The sequence below is a fragment of the Schistocerca nitens genome, chromosome 7, assembly GCF_023898315.1.
Source record: "Schistocerca nitens isolate TAMUIC-IGC-003100 chromosome 7, iqSchNite1.1, whole genome shotgun sequence".
NCBI classification, from domain to species: domain Eukaryota; kingdom Metazoa; phylum Arthropoda; class Insecta; order Orthoptera; family Acrididae; genus Schistocerca; species Schistocerca nitens.
In genome coordinates this window covers 596,801,032-596,818,906 of record NC_064620.1, presented here as the reverse complement: position 1 = coordinate 596,818,906, position 17,875 = coordinate 596,801,032, and positions in this window count along the sequence as shown.

The following is a 17,875-nucleotide window of genomic DNA, read 5'->3' as shown; positions in this document are numbered from 1 at the left end:
GGCGCAAACAGAGCAATAAAGGCGCCGCGCGGTCGTGGCGCACAGTAGCCTACAAGCGGCCAGGTGCGCCTGTCGCAGCCGGCGCTGTAGATAGACTCTTTTCGGTTCGCGCGCGCCGGCGAGCGTTTTTGTAGCGGGCGGAACGTTTATACGGCTCAAGAGCCTTTTTAATTCCGGCTCGCGATATGCTGAATGACGTTTGATTAAATTTTTTTGTGAAGTTGGTATGTTTTAATTAATGCGCCTAGGGCTGTGGGTTGCCGGCTGCGGGCAGCCTGCCAACTGTCGCTCGCGTTTGCGCCCGGAAAGTCACGCAATCTCCTCCTCCAAAGACATTCAATCCACCGCGCGAGCTTTGTAAATATTTGTATTCACAAATTGTTTGAGAGAACGTTTGTCACCAACTAGTATTGACTTTCGATTCCATGCGCAAAACAGAACCAAGAATTCCATAGTATTTTGTGAGTAGAAGCAATTTTTTAAATAATAGATTTCAGCTATCAGTCGTCCTTTTGAAATTTTATTGGCAGATCTAGATTTCAGCTAGAAACTAGCCATCTTCAGTGCACTATCAGTTTTGATCAATGCATGTAATGCCTGTTTGTCGGGCTTCATTCACAGTTCATTGAATTAGTATTCAATGAACTGTGAATGAAGCCCGACCAACAGCAATTAAATGCATTTGTTGTGTTGGCAGAAGAGCCAACACCGTGTTACTAGGGGAGACCGAAATGAACGCGTTTTAGCTCACGCAGGCTGTCGTGAGGAGGGAAGAACTATACTGACGTGAGGTCTGGAACATGACAAGGAATTAGAATTCAGAAAGCGGACGTAATTAGTTTGATACTTAACTTTAATCCATTAATGATGAACGTCGCTCTTGACGGTACATGATTAACAATATTATCTGTTCAGATAATGGTAACTGAATATGGCGCCTTGCTAGGTCGTAGCAAGTGACGTAGCTGAAGGCTATGCTAAACTGCAAATGAGAGCGTATGTAGACAGTGAACCATCGCTAGCAAAGTCGGCTCTACAACTGGGGCGAGTGCTAGGAAGTCTCTCTAGACTAGACCTGCCGTGTTGCGGCGCTCGGTCTGCAATCACTGATAGTGGCGACACGCGCGTCTGACGTATACTAACGGACCGCGGCCGATTTAAAGGCTACCACCTAGCAAGTGTGGTGTCTGGCGGTGACACCACAGCATTGAACAAAAATGATAGTGCACTGAGGATGGCTAGTTTCTACCTGAAATCTAGATCTACCAATAAAATTTCAAAAGGACGACTGATAGCTGAAATCTATTATTTACAATTCAATAACAGTCGCTGCGTGCAACAGCCTCTGAATGTAGGGTAGACGGCGCTATAGCGAATATTTGTCTGTAGTTATAATTGTTCTGTGAAACTGTTGTGGCATTTCTATTCTGATTGATTTATTTTGTGCTTACCATCTTACTGCATTGATCATTCTGACACGATGTATACCAAATAAATATTTTTGGAAAACGCTACTGCGTCTGAGTACGACATAATCAACATATTGATCAGACAAGCAGTTAAATTTTAAGTCTGTTAACTGAACATAAACACAGCTGGAGGTTGCTGAAATATGATTCTACGTGTGTTTTGAACATGGCTGTTATTCAGCAACCGTACACTGGTTTCAGCATAGGATTAAATAGCCAACCGTGTCCACAAATACGGTAAGTAGATTGACCTAGGATTCGACACCTACTAGGGGTGTCTTCATCAGATTTAGCAACATTTATTCAAATGACGACACCCCTGTGCTAAACTTACGTCAGTGTACCTACCGTTTATGAGCAACCGGTTGGCTGTTTATGCCTATGTTGATCTTACATGTGTGCATCATGTATGTGAAGATCACAGCTACCGGCCATAATCCTATGTCCTCCACTCAGCAAACAAAGGCCAAAGCTTTATCATTTCGCCCATAGCCCTCATTTCATACATTTCATATTAAATGACGACATACAAGAGAATACTTCCCCACTTCTTAACTTTACATATTTCTTAATGCTTCTCACACCGTGTGTTCCATTCTATTCCAATAATTTTTAGTTTATTTGTTTTACTGTTAGTGTCTATTTTCCAAACAAATTCTTCAGTACTCTTTTCACAACGTATTTTTATTTCATTTGGGTTGTTAATTTATTCTACACTGTTATATAGTGTCTGAAATAAAAATGATCGTATGGGGAGTTCGGTCGCCATATTGCAAGTCCTGGCTGTTTATTCGAAACTAATGTTTACGGTTTTCTGGTGTGTTCCTCCTGCATTTCTTTTCTGTCTATCTTTAACATTTTTGGTTTGCACTATCGCTGGACTGTCAGAGATGAGATTGTTGACTTCTTCCACGACGACAGTTAAATTCTGATTGTGGACTCGTAAGCCGGAAACCGGTTTACTAGGAATATATTAATACGGTAGAATGTACAAAAAATCGTCCTTTTCAATCCAGAAACAAAAATGGTTCAAATGGCTCTGAGCACTATGGGACTCAACATCTTAGGTCATAAGTCCCCTAGAACTTAGAACTACTTAAACCTAACTAACCTAAGGACATCACACACACCCATGCCCGAGGCAGGATTCGAACCTGCGACCGCAGCAGTCCCGCGGTTCCGGACTGCAGCGCCAGAACCGCTAGACCACCGCGGCCGGCCGTCCAGAAACGTCAGTAGTTTGTTAATGCTAATCTGAGGACACTTCGATTTGAAGATGTAATACTCTGCACCAATTAAAATGGCAAAAGCAGCAAAAATAGTCAATAATAAAATTTTGTCTATCGTGTGTACGAAGAGCGTTGGGAAGAATACATGATTGAATTAATAGTAGATTTTTAAACTGAGTGGATTGTACTGCTACCTCAGGCAGCAACAATGATTCTCATCCGGCTGGTCGTAAAGTCGAATTGAGATTGGATGACGCATACGGTTACGTCATTCTGTACTGCTTCACCTCTGTGCAGAGTCCATATCGGCAGGTGAAGCGATGGTCTCTGGGCAGCCCATTACCAGATGTTTTCAGTGGGTAGGAGGTAACAGAACCTGGTGCCCAGGGCAACAGTCGAACGTCTTCTGTATCGAGGTAGGTCAGGACTACACTGGCAACACGCCGTCTTACGCTATATTGCTGAAAGGTAATATCACGGAGATCTCAACGATAAATCACAACTTAGAAATGTAGCGGCTGCTCTCCAAATTACCAGCTATGCGGACTACTGGAGGTCCTGTTGTGGATCCAGTGGCACCCGTTACCATCATGCCGTCTGCTGTGCCCATATGGCAATGTGCAACACGATTCGGCAACATTCGTTCAACTCGGGTCCGCCAAGACAAATCCGTCCATTGTGACGATGTATGTCGGAATGAGACTCGTCCGAAAAGACGACACGTCGACACTCTTAAGTCCAATGGTTTTCAGCTGAGCGTAATGGTTAGCACACTGGACTCACATTCGAGAAGACAACGGTTCAAATCCCCATTTCAGCGCCTCTCTATAATCCATGGGCGCTTAGTTCTTATGTTAGAGGGATCAGTTACAAATGTTTCTCTGCCATGCGTTCTGTTACTGTTAAAAGAGTCGCTGATTTACACTTTTCTCAATTAGCTGAAAGATTTTTACTCTGTCAAGTACTCAGTGATCTTCACAGTCCACGTTTGAACTTAAGTCTCCAGAAAATTTCCAACGACGTAGTGTCACACTGCGTGATCACCCTGTGATATATCTTACTTTGAAATAATTTCGTGTGAACGCACGTGACTCCTCCAGTCTTATGCTTTCTTATGAAGAATTCTAAAACATTTACATTCCAACACTATCCGTAAGGCGTCCTTGATACTTCTTCGATTAATTTACTTAGAAGACGTTCACAAAATTTTGACTATTTCATTCATTTTTTACCTACTCGCAACTGAAAATCAAATATGTTGGCCTCTCGATAGTCAACGATATTAATTCCTCTGTCCATACTTTCTGCACAGTCTTGCAGAACAGTAGCGTCACACCGTCTGTTCCTTGTTACCCACTGCGATAGCAACGCGATAAGCGGCCAACAAGAGAACTTCTGAATGCAACATCGCATGGCTGTAAATACTATCCTTTATATTGATTAGTAACATAGTTTATACAATAAGAAGGGTGTGTAGTGCAATAAAATCGCCAATAACTAAAAACTGACAACACATTGTCATTCTTTAGTTTCCTTTTAACGCCTTGTTTTTTTCTGGGGATTTTCATTCTTCTTTAATAGCAAAAAGTTCCTAGTAAACATCAGAAGACCTGACCTTTTGCAGAAAGACGTCTTACAACTACTTAACAACGCGAAGTTTTGTTTGTTACACTTTCATCCAAATCAGTAAATGTGGAAAGTATGAAACCGGTACGGAATGTAATACCTACATTATTTAAGGTACAATATAAGCCAACTGGCCTGTAGCTGAGGGATAAACCACACAGACGTGATAATAAAACGTCAAAGGAAATAGAACTGTTACCCAACAGTGCAAGAAACCAGTCCCACAATAGTTGTTACATCTGTACCACAATCGGCAAGAATCTTCGATATATTAGCTTTTTAATCAAAAGTAAGTACATTTACAAAAATATTCATGTATTAGAAAGTCGAATGAACTGTAAGAATTGGCAAATCTTTAGACTCCTTAAAATTCTTTTAAGTGTCAAGGGTATCATAATAAGAACAGACAGCAACAGAAATATATGCTTCTCAGCCATGACATATGTTTATATTCTCTTGCTTTCAGTGGAGTAACTTGCAATTATGCGGATATTGGAATGTATTTCTTCAAGAGTAAGTTGTAGCATAGAATCAGCGAGATTTGGCTGTTTTTACATTTCTTTCACGGTAAGTTATGCCTCTTGGTAATTTACTAACAGAGGAAACGGAAAACGTAACACATACTTCGTTAATGAAGTAGAAAAATAGCTAAAAATAAACATTATCCTTACGACACAGGTAACAGTCTGCTTTCTCACCGCCTAGAGCGCTAGTGTCGCTCCAGCTGACAAACGGTAACAGCTTTCGCACAAGAGAATGTCGCGACTGTAGACATGTACACAACGGCGTGCTGAACAGCGATGTCTCCATTTTTTTACGTTGAAACTCTTAAAGCTTTTTAAATAAAATAAACGTTATTGCCATTATTCATCATTATTCTTCATCTTCATGTCTGTGTACTTTGTTTCGGCGTAAAGTCAAGCGCCGGCCCGCCAGTCGGGAACGATAGAGAAGAGATGGCTGTAAGAAGACGTCAGCCAATCGCACACTGACAGACCCCTCTCCAGGACGACAACGCGACAGCAGCGCCCCTTGTGCGGAGAGGACATAAGCGTTGCGCCGGCCTGGTCGCGGCCCAATTCGAGAGTAGCTTCAAGACTCGTCATTTCGCTTGTACTATGCAGCATCGTCTATACTGAAGAAACGTGATTATTTCGTATGTCGTTCTTTGGCTGCGACACATCTGTGTGATCACAAAGTTAAGCATTGTAGTCTTTCCCTTTTGTAACAAAACTCATTACTACGATTTGTTTGAATGTTGTCTAGCGATCCGAGAAAGCAGGTTTCCTAGACACCACATATTTTCACGAATAGGCTGGTTTTAACATACTTATCTCTCAACGTCGTCATCCTGGCAATCAACACATTTATTTCAATGAGACATTAATTTGTTGATACTGACAATGTAGACAATGTTGACGAAGCCACGACCTCACTTCTGCTTGCACTGCTTCACACAGTCGAAATGATGTCGTCCAATGTGTTCTATAAGTTTTGGAAACAGATGAAAATCGGATGAGGGCAAATCGGGACTGCACTGAAGATGATCTACGACAGAGAAGCCAAGGCTTCGGATTGTTGTAGATGCAGAGCTCGTGTGTGGTCTGGCACTCTCATGCTGAAGAACAGGTTTTTCCACATGTACACGAATTCTTAGACTTCGAAAATCGATTATAGCACGCTACTTTTTCAAGCATCTTCATCTACATACATATTCTGCAATCCACCATACGGTGCGTGGCGGAGGGTACCTCGTACCACAACTAGACTCCTAGAAATGGAAAAAAGAACACATTGACACCGGTGTGTCAGACCCACCATACTTGCTCCGGACACTGCGAGAGGGCTGTACAAGCAATGATCACACGCACGGCACAGCGGACACACCAGGAACCGCGGTGTTGGCCGTCGAATGGCGCTAGTTGCGCAGCATTTGTGCACCGCCGCCGTCAGTGTCAGCCAGTTTGCCGTGGCATACGGAGCTCCATCACAGTCTTTAACACTGGTAGCATGCCGCGACAGCGTGGACGTGAACCGTATGTGCAGTTGGACTTTGAGCGAGGGCGTATAGTGGGCATGCGGGAGGCCGGGTGGACGTACCGCCGAATTGCTCAATAAGTGGGGCGTGAGGTCTCCACAGAACATCGATGTTGTCGCCAGTGGTCGGCGGAAGGTGCACGTGCCCGTCGACCTGGGACCGGACCGCAGCGACGCACGGATGCACGCCAAGACCGTAGGACCCTACGCAGTGCCGTAGGGGACCGCACCGCCACTTCCCAGCAAATTAGGGACACTGTTGCTCCTGGGGTATCGGCGAGGACCATTCGCAACCGTCTCCATGAAGCTGGGCTACGGTCCCGCACACCGTTAGGCCGTCTTCCGCTCACGCCCCAACATCGTGCAGCCCGCCTCCAGTGGTGTCGCGACAGGATTGAATGGAGGGACGAATGGAGACGTGTCGTCTTCAGCGATGAGAGTCGCTTGTGCCTTGGTGCCAATGATGGTCGTATGCGTGTTTGGCGCCGTGCAGGTGAGCGCCACAATCAGGACTGCATACGACCGAGGCACACAGGGCCAACACCCGGCATCATGGTGTGGGGAGCGATCTCCTACACTGGCCGTACACCACTGGTGATCGTCGAGGGGACACTGAATAGCGCACGGTACATCCAAACCGTCATCGAACCCATCGTTCTACCATTCCTAGACCGGCAAGGGAACTTGCTGTTCCAACAGGACAATGCACGTCCGCATGTATCCCGTGCCACCCAACGTGCTCTAGAAGGTGTAAGTCAACTACCCTGGCCAGCAAGATCTCCGGATCTGTCCCCCATTGAGCATGTTTGGGACTGGATGAAGCGTCGTCTCACGCGGTCTGCACGTCCAGCACGAACACTGGTCCAACTGAGGCGCCAGGTGGAAATGGCATGGCAAGCCGTTCCACAGGACTACATCCAGCATCTCTACGATCGTCTCCATGGGAGAATAGCAGCCTGCATTGCTGCGAAAGGTGGATATACACTGTACTAGTGCCGACATTGTGCATGCTCTGTTGCCTGTGTCTATGTGCCTGTGGTTCTGTCGGTGTGATCATGTGATGTATCTGACCCCAGGAATGTGTCAATAAAGTTTCCCCTTCCTGGGACAATGAATTCACGGTGTTCTTATTTCAATTTCCAGGAGTGTAGTATCTTCTCTCCCTGTTCCACTTCCAAACAGAACGATGGAAATATGACTGCCTATATGCCTCTGTACGAGCCCTAATCTGTCTTATCTTATCTTTGTGGTCTTTCCGCGAAATATAAGTTGGCGGCAGTAAAATTGTACTGCAGTCAGCCTCAAATGCTGGTTCTCTAAATTTCCTCAGTAGCGATTCACGAAAATAACCCCTCCTTTCCTCCAGAGACTCCCACCGGAGTTCTTGAAGCATTTTCGTAACACTCGCGTGATGATTAAACCTACCAGTAACAAATCTAGAAGCCTGCCTCTGAATTGCTTCTATGTCCTCTCTCAATCCGACCAGATAGGAATCCCAAGCGCTTGAGCAGTACTCAAGAATAGGTCGTATTAGTGTTTTATAAGCAGTCTCCTTTACAGATGAACAACATCTTCCCAAAATTCTACCAATGAACCGAAGACGACTATCCGCCTTCCCCACCCCGCAACCGCCATTACATGCTTGTGCCACATCATATCGCTCTGCAATGTTACGCCCAAATATTTAATCGACGTGAGTGTGTCAAGCGCTACACTACTAATGGAGTATTCAAACATTATGGGATTCTTTTTCCTATTCATCTGCATTAATTCACATTTATCTATATTTAGAGTTAGCTGCCATTCTTTACACATTGCTATCCACCCTATCCAAACGATCATGTATGTAGATAGAAAATAACAGCGGACCTACCACACTTCCTTGGGGCACTCCAGAGGATACCCTCACCTCCGATCCTGCGAGTATGTGGCTTAAAGTCGCCACTGACTACAGCATCAAATGTCGTCGTAGTTTGAATTTGGGCCTAGCTGGATGAGCAATTACTAGAATAGTTCACACATCAAATACATTTCTACTAATGAGGTCAGTGTTTTGATGGTGAACTCGGTTGCGGCTCATAGCCACAGAATCGCAGGTGTGTCACAAAGACCGTTTTGTTTATGCACCCATATATGGAAGAACGTTTTTATCTGTGTTGTACACTTTCAAATGTGTGAGTTTCCACAGTTAATTGTCATTCAATGTGTGTAAGCGAGAGCTTTTTTTCCCCTGAAGTTCGATCGGCCGCGATATGGAAACCAGAGTGGAAATGAAAAATGTTTTATTTGCAACATTTAACTGTAGCTTCCTCTACTTCTATATATATTCACTGCTCCGACTTAGACATTTATCGTAAGGTGGTACCAACTTTCCAGTACCATCGTCATAGAAGGCAGCCGCATGTGCCTTCCGCTAGTTCTGTACTCTGGTCTGAAGCTCGTTGTCTGTGTCAAAAGGGTATGTGCTCACAGCCAGCGGTTCTTGTGAGAAAACACTTGGAAGTCAGAGGGAGCCAGTCTGGACCGTATGGTGGGTAATCAAACACTTCATATCGAAAACGCTGCAGGAGCTTCTGTGCTGCAACTGCAGTGAGAAACAGAGCATTTTCATGAGGAAGGGCAATGGATGAAGACTACATTACTTTTCCGTTGTTCTAAACGCCACTTTGTAGACGATTTTATCCAGTCCAGACACACTGTGGAACACAACTGCACAAAATTTCATCGGTTATTCACTATGGTTTTATTTTCGCACTCGATTGGACACTGAAAAAAAGTTGCCCCCGTGTAATAATAAAGTATTTATTGTATTGCTTGTAAATGAATTAATAATGTATCTCGTGTGGCTCAGAGCTAGGCGCGAATATTTTCACATGGCGTAATTTTATTGACGGGTATATCAGCTTAAATTACTGCTGCAACCAGTGCTCGAATTCAGGTCTGTCCAGTGAGGTCTGTTTCGTATCATGCAAAAACCTGTGCTATCCTTTCCTGTATCGTACCTAACAATTAAGATCGTGCATATCGAGTTTCAACTACGCACAGGAAAATTTTCTAAAATTTAACTTCTAAGTGGTGAGTTTCCTTCACGCACCACATACAACTTACTCAATTAAACTGTGTTTTGGGTTTAATTTGTCAATACAAAATTGCATAATATTTTTTAGGGTTCTGGATATCAATTGGCGAAAACAGAACCATTATAGAATCACTTTCTTGTCCGACTGTCTGTCCGTCTGTTATGACTTCTTTTTCTCAGGAACGAGTGGAGGTATCGAGTTGATATTTATGCCTCATACTGTGCTCCATGGTCCCTGGGCGGTGTAAAAAATTTATTCCCGGTCATTACAGTCAAAAGATTCTGCCAGATATGTAGCATATTTTGATACTTGCAGTTTCACTCATCAGAACCTATATATGAACTATCTACTATACGCGAACTATTACTTGGGGGGGGGGGGGGGGAGCTGGGAACGAGCACTCTGGCTACTGAGGGGTGAGGCGGGGTGCGGAGGGAAACAAGCTCCGCTTCCTTGTACTGCAAGCGCGCTGTGCACCAACACAAACGTGTTTCTTAAATTTCCACAAAAGCAGCTACGTGTAGCACAGAGTTAATCGTCAGTTAAATGCTTCGTGCTATCGAAAGTGAGATCATATTAAACGTCCTACGTTAACAGTTACTGTATCAAAATATATGCGCAATTAGAAGTATGTAAAGGAACAATTTACGACACTAGGAATGGAAGATAACTTACTGTTTATTTTTTAAATTTACTGGACGTCACACATTTCAGTAAATCTATAATAACAATCAACACAAATGTCTAATAAAACAAGAATGAAACAGGTCAATTTTGCTGAAGCTTCTGATAATTCAGTTTCACTTTGGAACGTAATCTTCTTCTCTGACTCATCACTGGTATGTCAAGTGCCGACGTAACCAGTGTTTTTTTTCCGTCGTCGCAGCAGTTCACTACATCCACTTCATTTTACGACAAGTGCTCCTTATACTCGGACTCTTTTTCCGAACTGGAGTCGACGGTAACTCCTGCGATGGGCCAGCAACCGAATCATCACTCATTTTCGAAACAGTGAAAACACAACTACTACACACTAACAGCAACAGCACAGCTAAGTGACCGACATAGCAGGCAACAAAGCAGCCGACAAATGCAGTCTACGCCGCACAGTTGGCAACACGTACAAATCGCCACGCCACGCCACGAAAGCTCCCGACTGCTGCCGATAGTTTCCGATCAGGAACCAAGGGGCCCACGTGCCATGTTATAGTTCCCATACAGTATATAAATAACTGTGTACAGCGCCAAGTCCTACTCACACTCCTTTCCGATGAAAAGCGAAGTAATTTGTAAAATATAGAATTAAAAAAAGATCTGTTCTTAACAATGAAAAAGAACAGAAATTTTTATTCTTTCCACACCGTTCATAGACGGGTTATTGTCACTGCAGGTAGAATAAACAGAAGGTCTTGCCCGTTCGTATTTTGCTAAAAGCTTTTAAGGCTGTCTGGAATTATCAGAATCGGAAGTTAATTGTTTGTTCTTTCGATATTTAGCAATGAAAAATGATTCCAAAATATTCCGTTACAGAGTGGTATCTAGGTAATAATTCTTCGAATACTCATTTCCACGAATACTAAGTTTATATTTATTCTCTAAGACCTAACAAAAGCCGGCCGCGGTGGCCGAGCGGTTTTAGGCGCTCAGTCCGGAACCGCGCGACTGCTACGGTCGCAGGTTCGAAACCTGCCTCGGGCATGGATGTGTGTGATGTACTTATGTTAGTTAGGTTTAAGTAGTTCTAAGTTATAGGGGACTGATGACCTCAGATGTTAAGTCCCATAGTGCTCAGAGCCATTTGAACCATTTGAACCTTACAAAAAAGGGTAAGCAAAATCAAGTAATGTAGCGCTGTCGGAAAGGGGGGGGGGGCGTTGCGTGCGGCATAGGTTTGCGGCATAGGTTTGAAAAACAGTTTGAGCCGAGCGAATAATGTGTCTGACCCCTCGGGCACAAGTCGCTTGCCACCGCTGGTACTGCAGGGCATTGTGTGCCTCTCCTGAAACCTACCGCTCGGCGGCCGCCGTCGAGTTGCAGCACGTGCTGGCAGTCGTAACACGAGATGCAACACTGTCTTCTCACAAACAACTATCGTTCTAGTACGATTTCTGAAATAGAAACCTGCTGCGTAATCTTTTCATGCATACAAGAAGAAGAAGTTCTTAATTTGTCTGCTTTGCGCAGTTTTGCTGGAATGCAAATCATTTGCATAGCCGAACATGTAGTGCACTTCATGGCACATTGACATCTGTTGCATGCCGACTTCGAAGTGACAGAATTTTAATGTAACGCAAGTGAGTGGTTCTGGCTGCAGATGAATGAGGTATACTTTGACCCAGCAGCAGCATCTCTTATTTTGTCGTATATTTCGACGCAATGAACAGGAAAGAGCTTTTAAACAAAATGAAAATGAGAAGGTAAATGCAAGTATGCCTCTTAACACCAACAATCACCGTAGCAGCGTGTTTGGGTGCTGTAAGATGACAGGATGGGCGTCTTCCGAAGTACACTATGAAACTTTGGTCACTATGGGGCATGCTGCAAGACTGACGTATGAAACTAGTGGACACCGAGATCGTAGGCAGTTACGAAAAGGTACTGGACGAAGCATTGATCACAGCCTTAGGAAATGGTCAATATGTTAGCGTTGTTCGACTTCCACGCAGTATTGGATTGACTCTGAAGCACTGCAGCTGTTGTGAACACGTGCCTGTCGACGGTTCGAATCTACACTACTCCTCATTAAAATTGCTACACCACGAAGATGACGTGCCACAGACGCGAAATTTAACCGACAGGAAGAAGATGCTGTGATATGCAAATGATTAGCTTTTCAGAGCATTCACACAAGGTTGGCGCCGGTGGCGACACCTACAACGTGCTGACATGAAGAAAGTTCCCAACCGATTTCTCTTACACAAACAGCAGTTGACCGGCGTTGCCTGGTGAAACGTTGTTGTGATGCCTCGTGTAAGACGGAGAAATGCGTACCATCACGTTTCCGACTTTGATAAAGATCGGATTGTAGCCTATCGCGATTGTGCTTTATCGTATCGCGACATTTGCTGCTCGCGTTGGTCGAGATCCAATGACTGTTAGCAGAATATGGAATCAGTGGGTTCAGGAGGATAATACGGAACGCCGTGCTGGATCCCAACGGCCTCGTAGCACTAGCGATGATAGGCATCCGCATGGCTGTAACGGATCGTGCAGCCACGTCTCGATCCCTGAGCCAACAGATGGGGACGTTTGCAAGACATCAACCATTTGCACGAATAGTTCGACGACGTTTGCAGCAGCATGGACTATCAGCTCGGAGACCACGGCTGCAGTTACCCTTGACGCTCCATCACAGACAGGAGCGCCTTCGATGGTGTACTCAACGACCAACCTGGGTGCACGAATGGCAAAACTTCATTATTTCGGATGAATCCAGGTTCTGTTTACAGCATCCTGATGGTCGCATCCGTGTTTGGCGACATCGCGGTGAACGCACATTGGAAGCGTGTATTCGTCATCGCCATACTGGCGTACCACCCGGCGTGATGGTATGGGGTGCCATTGGGTACAAGTCTCGGTCACCTCTTGCTCGCATTGACGGCACTTTGAACAGTGGACGTTACATTTCAGATGTGTTACGACCCGTGGCTCTACCCTTCATTCGATCCCTGCGAAACCCTCCATTTCAGCAGGATAATGCACGTCCGCGTGTTGCAGGTCCTGTACGGGCCTTTCTGGATACAGAAAATTTTCGACTGCTGCCGTGGCCAGCACATACTCCAGATCTCTCACCAACTGAAAACGTCTGGTCAATGGTGGCCGAGCAACTGGCTCGTCACAATACGCCAGTCAGTACTCTTGATAAACTGTGGTATCGTGTTGAAGCTGCATGGACAGCTGTACCTGTACACGCCATCCAAGCTCTGTTTGACTCAATGCCCAGGCATATCAAGGCCGTTATTACGGCCAGAGGTGGTTGTTCTGGGTCCTGATTTATCACGATCTATGCACCCAAATTGCGTGAAAATGTAATCAAATGTCAGTTCTAGTATAATATATATGTCCATTGAATATCCGTTCATCATCTGAATTTCTTCTTGGTGTAGCAATTTTAATGGCCAGTAGTGTATGTATCACGAGAAGAACTGGTGCCAAACACCTCACTGTGACGGCTTCCACTGCCTGTTAAACATAAACACCTCAGAATGCAGAAGGTACGATTCCGCAGTCGCTTGCATAGTGCATGGGAACATGTACTGTGTTTGCATTACATCTGCTACAGTCTGTAATACAGTCTTTCAACATACAGGGTGACAATTATTGAACTATATGAAATAAAATCGTCATAACTTCCTAACAGTTTGCGTTATGAAGTTCAAATGGCGCGGTTGGCCGCGGGGCATGATGGGAATAAGAAAGCGCTTAGTCGTTTCGTTTAGCGAGGAAGCCCACTTTCATTTGGATGGGTTTGTCAATAAAAATTGGCACATTTGAGGGACTGATCCGCATTTCCTGATTGAGAAGCCTCTTCACCCTCAACGGGTGACTGTGTGGTGTGCAATGTCCAGTCACTGAATAATCGGTGCGATATTTCTTGATGCCGCGGTGACTACCGAACAGTATGTGAAGGATTTGGAAGATAATTTCATCCCCATTATCCAAAGTGACCCTGATTTCGACAAGATGTGGATCATGCAAGACGGAACTCGACCCCATCGAGCTAGGAGAGTGTTTGATGTCCTGCAAGAGCACTTTGGGGACCGCATACTGTCTCTGGGTTACCACAGACCAGGCCTCGATTGGCCGCCATTTTCTCCGGATCTAAACACATGCGACTCCTTTTTATGGGACTACATTAAAGACAAGGTTTTCAGCTATAAACTCAAAATCATTGCTGAGCTGAAAACAGTCATTCAGGAGGTCACCGACCGCATCGATGTTCCGACTCTTCAGCGGGTCATGAACAATTTCGCTATTCGTCTGCGCCACGTCATCGATAATGATGGTAGATATATCGAACAGGTCATAATATAAATCTGAATATCTGTAGTGACGTTTATGCGATGAATAAAGTGCGCGCATGCCCTAGTTTGTAACTAATTTATGTTTCTTTTTTCATGTTGTTGTTGTTGTGGTCTTCGGTCCTGAGACTGGTTTGATGCAGCTCTCCATGCTACTCTATCCTGTGCAAGCTTTTTCATCTCCCAGTACCTACTGCAACCTACATCCTTCTGAATCTGCTTAGTGTATTCATCTCTTGGTCTCCCTCTACGATTTTTACCCTCTACGCTGACCTCCAATGCTAAATTTGTGATCCCTTGATGCCTCAAAACATGTCCTACCAACCGATCCCTTCTTCTAGTCAAGTTGTGCCACAAACTTCTCTTCTCCCCAATCCTATTCAATACCTCCTCATTAGTTACGTGATCTACCCGCCTTATCTTCAGTATTCTTCTGTAGCACAACATTTCGAAAGCTTCTATTCTCTTCTTGTCCAAACTGGTTATCGTCCATGTTTCACTTCCATACATGGCTACACTCCATACAAATACTTTCAGAAACGACTTCCTGACACTTAAATCTATACTCGATGTTAACAAATTTCTCTTCTTCAGAAACGATTTCCTTGCCATTGCCAGTCTACATTTTATATCCTCTCTACTTCGACAATCATCAGTTATTTTACTCCATAAATAGCAAAACTCCTTTACTACTTTAAGTGTCTCATTTCCTAATCTAATCCCCTCAGCATCACCCGATTTAATTTGACTACATTCCATTATCCTAGTTTTGCTTTTGTTGATGTTCATCTTATACCCTCCTTTCAAGACACTGTCCATTCCGTTCAACTGCTCTTCTAAGTCTTTTGCTGTCTCTGACATAATTACAATGTCATCGGCGAACCTCAATGTTTTTACTTCTTCTCCATGAATTTTAATACCTACTCCGAATTTTTCTTTTGTTTCCTTTACTGCTTGCTCAATATACAGATTGAATAACATCGGGGAGAGGCTACAACCCTGTCTCACTCCTTTCCCAACCACTGCTTCCCTTTCATGCCCCTCGACTCTTATAACTGCCATCTGGTTCTGAACAAATTGTAAATAGCCTTTTGCTCCCTGTATTTTACCCCTGCCACCTTCAGAATTTGAAAGAGAGTATTCCAGTTAACGTTGTCAAAAGATTTCTCTAAGTCTACAAATGCTAGAAACGTAGGTTTGCCTTTTCTTAATCTTTCTTCTAAGATAAGTCTTAAGGTTAGTATTGCCTCACGTGTTCCAACGTTTCTACGGAATCCAAACTGATCTTCCCCGAGGTCCGCTTCTACCAGTTTTTCCATTCGCCTGTAAAGAATTCGCGTTAGTATTTTGCAGCTGTGACTTATTAAACTGATAGTTCGGTAATTTTCACATCTGTCAACACCTGCTTTCTTTGGGATTGGAATTATTATATTCTTCTTGAAGTCTGAGGGTATTTCACCTGTCTCATACATCTTGCTCACCAGATGGTAGAGTTTTGTCATGACTGGCTCTCCCAAGGTCATCAGTAGTTCTAATGGAATGTTGTCTACTCCCGGGTCCTTGTTTCGACTCAGGTCTTTCAGTGCTCTGTCAAACTCTTCACGCAGTATCGTATCTCCCATTTCATCTTCATCTACATCCTCTTCTATTTCCATAATATTGTCCTCAAGCACATCGCCCTTGTATAGACCCTCTATATACTCCTTCCACCTTTCTGCCTTCCCTTCTTTGCTTAGAACTGGGTTGCCATGAGCTCTTGATATTCATACAAGTGGTTCTCTTCTCTCCAAAGGTCTCTTTAATTTTCCTGTAGGCAGTATCTATCTTACCCCTAGTGAGACAAGCCTCTACATCCTTACATTTGTCCTCTAGCCATCCCTGCTTAGCCATTTTGCACTTCCTGTCGATCTCATTTTGGAGACGTTTGTATTTCTTTTTGCCTGCTTCATTTACTGCATTTTTATATTTTCTCCTTTCATCAATTACATTCAATATTTCTTCTGTTACCCAAGGATTTCTATTAGTCCTCGTCTTTTTACCTACTTGAGCATCTGCTGCTTTCACTACTTCATCCCTCAGAGCTACCCATTCTTCTTCTACCGTATTTGTTTCCCCCATTCCTGTCAATTGTTCCCTTATGCTCTCCCTGAAACTCTCTACAACCTCTCGTTCTTTCAGTTTATCCAGGTCCCATCTCCTTAAATTCCCACCTTTTTGCAGTTTCTTCAGTTTCATTATGCAGTTCATAACCAAGAGATTGTGGTCAGAATCCATATCTGCCCCTGGAAATGTCTTACAATTTAAAACCTGGTTCCTAAATCTCTGTCTTTCCATTATATAATCTATCTGATACCTTTTAGTATCTCCAGGATTCTTCCAGGTATACAACCTTCTTTTATGATTCTTGAACCAAGTGTTAGCTATGATTAAGTTATGCTCTGTGCAAAATTCTACAAGGCGGCTTCCTCTTTCATTTCTTCCCTCCAATCCATATTCACCTACTATGTTTCCTTCTCTCCCTTTTCCTACTGACGAATTCCAGTCGCCCATGACTATTAAATTTTCGTCTCCCTTCACTACCTGAATAATTTCTTTTTCTCGTCATACATTTCATCAATTTCTTCATCATCTGCAGAGTTAGTTGGCATATAAACTTGTACTACTGTAGTAGGCATGGGCTTTGTGTCTATCTTGGCCACAATAATGCGTTCACTATGCTGTTTGTAGTAGCTAACCCGCACTCCTATTTTTTTATTCATTATTAAACCTACTCCTGCATTACCCCTATTTGATTTTGTATTTATAACCCTGTAATCACCTGACCAAAAGTCTTGTTCCTCCTGCCACCGAACTTCACTAATTCCCACTATATCTAACTTTAACCTATCCATTTCCCTTTTTAAATTTTCTAACCTGCCTGCCCGATTAAGGGATCTGACATTCCACGCTCCGATCCGTAGAACGCCAGTTTTCTTTCTCCTGATAACGACGTCCTTATGAGTAGTCCCCGCCCGGAGATCCGAATGGGGGACTATTTTACCTCCGGAATATTTTACCCAAGAGGACGCCATCATCATTTAATCATACAGTAAAGCTGCATGTAGTTTTTTTCATGTAGTTCAATAATTATCACCATATACATGATGGGCGCTGTTATGGCAAGCCTTTGCGACATACGGGACAAACACTGTTGTGATTCTTGGCCCAAATGAAAAAAAAAAAAAAAAAAACGTGGGTCCGACTCTCACTGCATTGACGGTAACCTTCCGAACCGGTCGTGAGATACGGTCTTTCCAACAGGCAATTAAGATTCCCATATACAAAGTGGACAAAATAAAACAATCGAGGAAAATACTTCATGCACATTAACACTGCGAACCCAACTTGCATCATCCACCCTCAGCCCCTCCCCC